The sequence below is a fragment of the Euleptes europaea genome, chromosome 9 (assembly GCF_029931775.1).
Source record: "Euleptes europaea isolate rEulEur1 chromosome 9, rEulEur1.hap1, whole genome shotgun sequence".
NCBI classification, from domain to species: Eukaryota; Metazoa; Chordata; class Lepidosauria; order Squamata; family Sphaerodactylidae; genus Euleptes; species Euleptes europaea.
In genome coordinates, this window is record NC_079320.1 from 30,991,256 (window position 1) to 31,002,026 (window position 10,771).

Below are 10,771 nucleotides of genomic sequence, written 5' to 3' on the forward strand. Positions count from 1 at the left end.
TACACACCCAGAAAGAAAAGTGTAACACTAAGTGATGAACTTTCTTTACAGAAAACTGAGGCTGCATTCCTATGCATAATTATCTCACTGGGACTATTTATGGAGTATGCATGCATAGAATCAGATTGGTAATAATCCTGCTTTAAAGAAAAAAGAGAGATATTTTTTATGACAAAGGCAAGATTACAATAGGTAAAAGACATGTTGGAGGGAATGTTCTATACATTTAAAAGACTCTCTTTGTCAGGGTAATGTGTGTGCACATTTGCCTATTTCACACACACACACACACATTGTGGAGGGATCTTACTTATGCTGATGTGCCTTTGCCTATGTCAACAAAGGCCCTGAAATGGATGTAAGAGAATCTTGGGGATGTGTTCCATTTGTACAAAATATCTTATCTAAAGGACAGAATGAAAAGCAGGATAGCGATAAGTGTTCTTAGAGCATGGTAATATTTTCTCAACATGTGGCTAGTATGATAGTTGCATTAGGCTATGACACTGCAATCCTAAACTGCGTGACACCTCTCTAAACCTATTGACTTCAATGGACTTTGAAGGGTATAACTGTTTAGAATTGCGTTGTAAATGTAGTATTTTTATATTATACAGCTATCCAGAGTTCCAGTACAGAGGGTTACTGTACGTTTTCTAACCACATATGTAATTTTCCGATGTCCCAATTATCTCTGTTTAACTTTTCTCTTAAACAGTGATTTGTGACCATGAAAATAAATCAAAATTGTTTTCCATATGTTGTGTGTTTTATTTCACTCAGTGTAAGTTTATAGTTTCAGCAAAGCTCAGAGCAGGACTATGACTGGAGCCTCAGTTTTTTTTTAAAATAGCAAATAAAAATGTGACATTTTTATACATGAAGCTTTTGTTATCACTTATATGCCAAGAACAGACTCCAGTAGTACTCAGGCATATGTTTGCCATTCAATAGTTCAAATTGGAAAATAACAAAAGAGGAAAGACAGAGTTTTAGGTGGCAATCCTAAACACACTTATTAAGGATTAACAATGCAATCCTAAACAGAGTTACATCCAAGTCTTTTGAAGTCAATGTAGAAGGGTGTAGTGTAAATCCCATAGAACTCAACTGGTACTTCTTGAGTACACACACCTAGGATTGCTCTGCACATGTTGTAGATAAGTCCATGGAAGTTACCAAGGCTTATCTAAAGTCTTGAAGTAACAGGAAGCCGCAAAGAGAAATTGCAATAGCTGTATTTTTAAACAAGATCCTCTATTGAGTTTTTGCTCTTTGATAAAGAACCGTCAAAATATGCTGAATTTTCTGCCTGCTTGCTCATTTCTGTTTTGCACCTCTTATTGATTCATTCTTCTCTAATCCTTGAATTTTGCCTCCCAGTTTATTTCTTTAGAACATTTCCTTCCCTATATCTTCTTGTTCAGCTGCAGGTTCCCCCCCCCTTTCCTGTACATTTCCAAGCAGTCACAGCAGCAACAGACACATAATAAGCTTAGGTCCCCTTTTGTTTATTTCAACCCACAGTGACATCACCTGTAAGTCACATGTAGCTTATTGCCTTTTATAAGTTCTCTGAAAATCTCCAGCATACACATGCCAAAGAAAACTCACGTTTAAGTCATCTAAGGTGGCTTAACGATGAAAACAGAAGCTTTTCTTTCCTTCTGTTAGGCTACTACTAATAATGGACTTGGAATAAGAGCTATATATATGCATGCCTGAATGTATACGAGCAAGGGAAAGGGAGGGAGCTGCATATACTTTGCAAGCACATGGCTTATTTCCTCAGCAATTATTTCTAACTCAACACAGTACAATTATACAGCTCTTACGATTCAGAGGGAAATGTTTATTAAGTTATTAATAACTTTTATTATGCCAAATGAAACACTGAAAAAGCAGTAACGCAACAGCTGGGCATGGCATTTTTACTGTGTGTTGCTAAAACAACTTGTGTTATTAGATCCGAAATGACTGATCTTTTCATTCCTTGCATTCATCCTTACAAATCTGCTGACACGGTCCAGTTATTTCTCTTAGGGTATTGGCTAGAGAGCCTGAAATACTGAATAAGGAGAAAAGAGTCCATAATGTGTTACCTTGGAGAGTTCACTTCCTGGTCCAGATGTCATTCTGCGTAGGCCAGCTGAATCCCAAAACTGAGCATTGCATATTGCACAGCGAATTTATTTGCTATTTACCATTACAAAGAGAATAAAACAGCAAACAAGTTTTGAGACCATATAAAATGCTTACATTCTTCTTAGGATGAAAATCCCAGTTGAGTAATATAACTAAATAATATTGAACTGTCGCTACTGATGAAAAGCAGATAGTTCAAACCTTCTATATCAAAGCATATTGCTTTGAGGAGAGGATTTAAGTAGCTGTTGCGATAAAGAATCACAACATGGGATCTCCCCACATACTTCTCACTTTACCCCTACCATATGAGAAAGGAGCAGTACTGCAGTGGCTTTCATGCTGCCAGGATTATGAGTACCAGGAGAAGACAGACACAGGCAAACATTCTCCTTTGTCCAGCCCTCTTCCAGGCTTCCAATCTTCAACTTTTCAGCTTATGCTGTGGACACTTTTGGAATTTTGAAGACAGGAAGTGCAAACCACCTCAAAATGGCTGCCACAGAGTGCTGGGGCCACTCATAACATGTTGGGAGGTTGGAGGAAGGCAGCTGTATCTGAATAACTGCTTCTTGTAGACACAAAGGTGATGTCTCTTGGCTTCTTCTGAAGCACTCCTACTCCACTGGGGTGGAAGAAAACCAAGGGCAGGCTCTGTTTTAGGGAAAACAGCCTTGTCATAGAAGAAAAACAGGAAACCCGCCAGCTAGTCAGTCAGGCACAGAGTTGGTGATTCCACAACAGCCAGAGCTGAACTGAGGCTATGTACAGGAGTGAGTGACTACAACTTTTCTTTTTTGCCGTCAAGTCACAGCTGGTGTATGGCGACCCAGTAGGGTTTTTAAAGGAAAAGACTCGGAGGTGGTTTGCCATGGCCTGCCGCCACATGAAAACCCTACTATTCCTTGAAGGTCTCCCCTACAAATACTATCCAGGGTCAGGGTTGAGTGTGTGTGACTGGCCCAAGGTCACCCAGCAAGCCTTTGCTCAGATGAGAAGCTGGTGCAGCAGAGCATAGTGGGAGACATGGTCCTGCAGGTATGTAGGTCCAAGGCAATTTTTGTATGTGATTGCCAGAACCTTGAATTGACATTGGTAACTGATCAGTAACCAGAGGAGTGTCTATAGAATAAGTATGACATGTGTGTGCCACCTACTGCCTGACAAATAAATCTGTAGTGCTCTGCACCAACTGGAGTTTCCAAATTGTCTTTAGGCGCAGACGTGTGTAGAGTTCATTAGCCTTGAGGCAACCATAGCATGGATCCACGTGGCCAGCTCAGCTGAGTCAAGGTAGGGAGCCATCTTCTGGGGTAAATGAGGTTGACAGAATACCTTTTTGCTGCTGCATTAGTTTGCTTCTCCATTAACAGGGCTGGATCCAGGTATAATCCCAAAGCTCTGGACTGAGTCAGCAAGTGTCAATTGGAGACCAACAAAAATGGGGAGCACAACATCCTTCAAGACCCCAGCCTTAACCAACCAACATTACCTCTGCTTTGTCATGATTCAGTTAAAACATGTTTACCCTTAACCAAGGCAATAAGATGGTGGTTCAGGACCTCTACAGTACACCAGCAATCTGGATAAAGAGTAAAGAGCTGAAAGTCATCAGCATATTGCTATCATCCAAATCCATGAATGATTTATCCTAAGGGCTTTACATCGGGATTGAATAGCATGGGGGATAACACTGAGCCCTGAGGAATCCCACAAGAAAAGTCCCAGACTGATGACTGTTCAGTCTTCAACGGTAGCCCTCTGAATTCTGCCCATAAAGAACGATTTAACTCAATCCAAGGCAGAACCTTTAATTCCTGCTTTTGTATCCAGAAACCTGAACAACATGTCAGCGTCCACAATCTCAAACACTGCTGACAGAACTATGATAGAACTATGGTTCTTCTGAATTCCACCATCATGCGTTCCACCTCTGGTCTTCCTGTTTTTGCCATCTTACCTCCTGGGACCTCTTTCCATGTGGTATCGCTTCTAGAGCTTCTCCTGCAAACTGGGGCTTGCAAAGTTTTTCCCACCAACTAGCCTGACCTTTTGCTTCCCTTACAGAAGCATGGTTCTCTGCAACAACTCTGCATTTCTCAGTTGCATTCCTTCAACCACTAAGAGTTCTCCTGATCGTTCCATGATGCCACGGCAGCATGCTCAAAGTACGTTTTGAGTAATGCAAACCTAGACTAGGGCTCAGAGTATACTTCTCAGAAGCTGTGAATCCCCCCCATGGAGGGCATGGGATGGCAGTAGCTTAGAGCCATGTTACGTATGATGGAGAGAGGGGAGGGAGGAAGACTAAGTGACACGAATTGGACGCCATGGAAGAGGGAATCAGTGAATGGGGGTTGGGCGATAGATAGGGTTGCTAACTCCAGCTGAAGCCATTCCTAAATATTTGGGGACTGGGGAAAGGGAGGGAGCACAACCTTTCCTCAGTCACAGCTCACTTAATCTCCAGTGCATCACTCCAATGAAGTGAGCTCTGACTCACCAAATCTGCTGCTGGAAATACATTTTAAGCGTGCTTTGATGTGCATCCTCGGCGGACACGCAGCCCACGCTGATCAGGGGCCTCGCGCTCTCCCTCATCGGCAACCCCCCCCGGCTGCGCATCTGGTGACGTCACGGCCACACAACGGAATCGAACTGAAACGACGCGCGCAGCAGGCGCAAGCGCCCGCGACCTCTCTCCAGAGCCACTCCAGGATGAGCGATGACGACAGCAACACCTCGCTTTCGGATTGGCGTACGTCACAGCCCGTCCTGCCAATCCCTTCCAGCGCGTTCCCTCCCACCTCGCCCAATCAGAGGCCGTTTGCTGTGATGTCTGAAGTCATCGGGAATGAGCAGCAGCGGCGGCTTGAAGGCGGGCGACGGGGCGGCCCCTCCCCCGGAGTGAACCGCCTCGGGCCCAGCAGCAGGCGCGCCAGAACCGCCTTGTTGTCTTCCTGCTTCTCCTCCCCCCCCCCCGGACGAGTGAGGGCGCGAGCGTGGCTCGAAGCAGGAGGAAGAAAGTTACTCCGGCGGGGGGGGAAGGGGGCGGGGCCAGCGCGGTAGGCGGGGGGAAGGAAGGAGCGAGCCTGCCCGAGGCACCCTCTTGGCTCGGCGGTCGGGATGGGAGGCAGAAGCGGCCGGCGCGTCGGAGCGGAGGTGAGTCGCTGAGCGGCTCTGGCTTCCCCTTAAAGCGGGAGAGGGGGAGGAGAAGGGAAGGGTGCGGCGCCGGCCCCCCTCCAGAAGCCGGTCAGCTGGAGGGAGATTGTGGGGGGGGGTCCCCCTCGCTTTGCTGGCGAACACGCCCACTCTCAACCGCCTTCCAGTTGGGACAGTTTTTTCCCCTCCCCCACCCCCTCGGGGCGGCAGGTGCCTGAGGCACAACGCGTCGGTGGGTTCTGACGATGGACACCGCCCCCCCCCCCGGGAGCCCCGATTTTCCCATTCGGGGGGCTTCCCTGAGCCGGCTGGATTGGAAAAGGACAGGGGAGGCGTGTTGAGAAGCTCCCCCTTCCTCCCTCCGTTTCGGTGTTGATATTCTTCCCCGTTGTCGAGCCCTTCGGTCCTTGTTTACTTCTCAACGCGGTCTCCTCGGCCAGTCGCTGCTGCTGCTGCTGGTCGGTTTATTGGCTGTCGACACGGATTGGCTGATGAAGCCTCCCCTGTCGTTTGCCCTAACGCTTCTCTGTGGAGCCACCTCGGTGTCGACATGGTGTCCGCGGCCCTCCTTGCAAGGCGACATAAGATAACGTTCTCCCGTGGTGCGTGGGTCCCCTAGTAATTAGGCTGCCCCAGGAGAAAGCCCATTGAATAGGGAAGAGAGCAGGAAATAAATGTAATTGGGGTGTCAGGTTGGGAAAACCTGGGTCATTTATGCATGGGAGGTTTTGCCTTGGATTGGCCACTCTCTCTAGCTGCACGTTTTCCCCATCCAAATTCTCAGAACTTAAAAACAAAACAAAAACAAGCCCACATGCAGAGTTTTAACCGTTCGGATGGGGGTAATGAACATCTAGAGAGCGGCCAGTCCAAGGCAAAACCTCCTGTGCGTAAATGGCCCTCGGGGTTTCTTGCCGTTGTGTTCTTCTTTTGCGTGCAAGTTGCTCAAAACTTGAGGGGTTCCAGGTTCTTGGTGTGGTGTTTGTGGCATATCCAGCTGTCAGTGTGTCATTCTCATGCATGAATACTACATTTACTACATGATGAATAGGAACTACATAGCCTTCTGAGATAGTGATTTAGTTTGCTTCTTGAACCAAAAAGCATCCTGATGAAGAGCTTCCCCCTGTCCCAATTTTTTAAAACGAGCAGGCTTTGGGATCAGCTGCTTTCCACTATTCATATATTTATGTTCTTGTAATGTTAAAAATTCATTTTTATGTTCTGAGAGTTTCATATGTGCTAATCTATAAAGTTAATTTTTAACCGGGTTATCACGTTTGCTTTCAGGGGAAGTGTTCAAGACACATTCTAAACTTTCCTGGAGAACAGGAAGTGTCTACAGGTGTGTGCATCTGTGGAGAAGAGTATATTTTTAGTGCTTGAAGTGTTAAATATCAGATATAGATATATTTTTTAAAGAAAGCTTGAGCACTATAAGAACTGCAAATTCATTGCTAGAGAACTGAGAGTTAACACAGACATAGTCTTGAGCAAAATGGATATTAAAGTTCAGTATTGTTATGTCTAAGAAGTTTTAGGAAGCGTTTTATAACTTTAGAGGGTAGCAGTGTTGGTCTGCGGTAGTACAGATATTTGAGTCAAGTAGCATCTTAGAGACTAACAAGATTTTCTGGGCATAAGCTTTCAAAGGGAACTTTGCCTCTCGTAAGCATATACCCCAAATATCTTGTTTGTCTCTAAAGTGCTACTGGACTTGAATCTTAAGTTTTTCATAACTTTATAACAATGAATTCAGTTTGAGTTATGTATAAAAAATTACATATTTGTGTATATGGAAATACTTTTGAGTAAAAGAGTATTCAGTACATAAGGTTAAGTATTCAACACCAGGCTGTCCTATTCCTGTGTCTCTTGTTCCTATTATTGGGAACTGAAAGGTGATTTTCCTACTGGGAAAGTGCTGTTTATTTTCTTGCTGTTTATTTTCTTGATTGACCAATAAAACTGTCAGTTTATTTTCTCTGAAAATAGTTTCAGGTGGTTTGCCCTGTTGGGCTAGAGTAGAAGAGCAGGTTTTGAGTCCAGTAGTACCTTAAAGTCTTAACAAGATTTCCAGGGTATAAGCTTTTGAGAGTCAAAGGTCCCTGGAGCTCTCGGTAATGTCTTGCTGGCCTGGACTTGAATATTGCTCTTTATTTTCTTTGTGAAGTTATACTCAGAATTGAATTACAAATGGTTGTGAATTCTACTTTGGAGGGGTGTGTGTTTTTATATTTGCCATTAGGTCATAGCTGACCTATGGCAACCCTGTAGGATTTTCAAGGCGAGAGATGGTTTGCCATTGCCTGCCTCTGCGTCACACCCCTGGTATTCCTTGGAGGTCTCCCATCCATAGGTCAAGTCTGAGAGTGTGTGACTAGCCCAAGGTCACCCAGCAACTTTCCATGGCAGAGTGGGGATTCAAACCTGGGTTTCCCAGATCCTAGTCTGACATCTTAACCCCACTACACCATGCTGGATCTTTGGGTATATAGCATTACATAAATTATATATTAACATTAGCCTGTTTTCCTCACATTAATGTGGGTAAGAGGACGCATTTTTAAAGGACCTTTTACTTAATGGATGTTCCAAAATGTTATATAAATTAATAAAGGAATGAATAGTATGTTTGATCCTTCCTTTTACAAGATCTGTTCTTTTCTATTTTTCTTTTCACTTTTATTTTGTGAAACTCTTGCACTATAGTGAAATGTTCAATGTTTGATTTCGGCCTGAGGCTTTCCATTTTTGGACAGTTTGGGAAGAAGCTGGTGTATATCCTTTCAAATTACATTAGAAGGTGTTTTGTCTTGTTTGAGGACCTGAGGGCATATTTGATTCTACAAATGTTTTTTACAGTGCTATCTAAACTCATTTGTTTGGAAGCAAGCCCTACTGGGTTCACTGCTTTCTTATAAACATGCTTAGGATGGTGGACATGCAGTCTGAACCTAATGTTTGTTTCCCGAGAAGTAAGTCTCATTGAATTCAATGGAATATTCCATATGAGTGTATGCAGAAATGTGTCCTTATTCTTCTACGCTAAGGCAATAACAAAGGAGAAGAAAGCCATTTAAAATATATATCTGTACTGATCAGTGCAGCCTGTCAAATAACATTCTTAGTGTCGCTTATGAAAACGCCTGTGAGAGTCATAAACATACCAGAGCCATTGTCTTAAGAGAAAAATAGTTCATACTTTGCACTGAATGAAGAAGGTTAAACTGTTTGGCAGTAATGCTTCCTTTGCTCCTTAAAACTTGGAAGCATTTCAAAAGTAGTTATAGAAACATTAGATTCAGTCAGTCTTTCTGGTAATCTGTAAAGTACTTGGCAGTATGAAGAGTGAAAACTGTATTCATAGGGATGGCCAAAACCTTAGTTTTCATGGTTATGTTCACTTTCCTGAACTCTGGCATCACATGTTCAACACACACATCCACAAACGTGGACACAATTTTTGTAGTTCCTGAATCAATATTGCGCATTATTAATAGGTATCACATGTACAGTTATGTATCATTCTCTTCTTGAAAGCACAGATTGGGCTAGTGTTGACTTAATTGTGCAATATCCTCCTGTTGAGTCATGGTCTCTTTCCACGTGTGCATGGCTCTAAAAACTATTCACAATGTTTCTGTTGCTTGCTTGTTAATGATGTTTATTGCCCACCAGTGAGGAAAGCTAGTTGGGTCCAACCCACTGGTACTCTACTGCATGTAATGCTCTGTTGTGAACAGTTAATTTGAGGATGTTAAATAATACATTTGTACTTAGAACTTGATTCACTTCCTAGAAGTTAGAGGGAAAAAGTAGATGGAGACGTGTGTGGCCTTATTTTTAAAAAGGAATATTTAATGTTTGCAAACGTTTAGCTTGATTTAATATTATTGGAGATGGGAAAATGCAGATGCCTAAAATAGTTGCTGTTTGTGCTGGGAACTTAACATTTTTTCTAGCACTGCACGGTATGTAAACAAGGGGGTAAACATGGCTCATGAATTTGATTGGAATCAGGTCCCATGAATTTAAAAGCACTTCCCTTGAAGTTTACTAAAGTGAGTGGGTTCTCTTGATATGCAGCCTCATCTGTTTTTGCAATATTTTTGATGAAAGTATAGGGTTTGCAAACTGATTTGCTTTCCAATGTAGGGGGTCAGAACAAGAGCTGATTTAGTCCTGCATTCTGTTTTGTAGAGTGGCTGGCTGACACTTTGAGAAAGCCCATAAACAGCATAAAAGCAATAGTGCTGTCCCAGTTGATAGCAGACAAGCTCAGAGGTAGAGGGCTTCTAAACATTGAGGCTCATGGCTTATATTCACTGGTAGATATATCCTCCATATATATATGTTTAATTCTCATCTAAGCTGCTATCTGTCACTACATCTTGTGGCAATTGTATGAAGTACTGTGTACTTTTGTCAGGCCTGATTTTGTGTCGCATTGGACTTATGGCAACCCTGTAGGGTTTTCAAGACAAGAGACTAACAGATGTGGTTTGCCATTGGCTTTCTCTGCTCAACAATCCTGGCATTCCTTGGAGGTTTCCCATCCAATTACTAACTAGGGCTGACCCTGCTTAGCTTCTGAGATCTGACGAGATCTGACTAGCCTGGGCCATCCAGGGCAGGCCTGATTTTATTGCCATCAGTTTCATTGTGTTCTTCTAAATGTTAGCATTATTTGAGAAAGAGGGGGGACTTTGTCTCCCTCCATTTTCCTTTGCACAATTTCTAATTTTATAAACATCTATTGAGATATCTCTTAATTGTCTTTTTTCAAACTTAAAAAGCTGCCAACTTTAGCTATACATCATAGGGAAAGTGCTTCAATGTCTTTATCACTGGTGAAACCAGACAATTAGAAAGAAGGCTTTTTGCCACCTCTCATTCCTAAGTTAAAAAGTACTGATTGCTTAGGTTTTACACCTGGCTTGAAGGATATCACAAATAACTGCAGGGTTGTTTCTGACAAAGTAATGAGGCTCCTAGGCAAGCTTGAAATGAGCACTGAGATCTGGGATATATATGTGGTCATAGTATCAGGCATGCCAAAATAGCCCACAATACTAGAATACTCACAATGAAATACAAGTGTTCCTGATGCACACACATACTTGTACAATGTGTATCATTCAATAATGGAGAAGTAGGAGCTCAAGTGGTTGAACAATAGTAGAGAGTAGAGCACAAATCCTATTGTCTGTCATGGTAACTTCTGAGTGGAGATTCCTCAGGAAGGGATCCCAAATGTCTGAGCAGCCAATAATTCAGAGTGAACCTTCATAGCTACACAAACTATGACAATTTGGAGCCAGCCAGCAGGATGTTTGTCACAACCAGAGACAGACAGTGCATTCCTAGGAGATTTACTCCAGTCTAAGCCCATTTATTTCAATGGGCTTAGACTGCAGTAACTCCCCTTAGGAATGCACTGAGAGACTCAAGCGCTGATCCA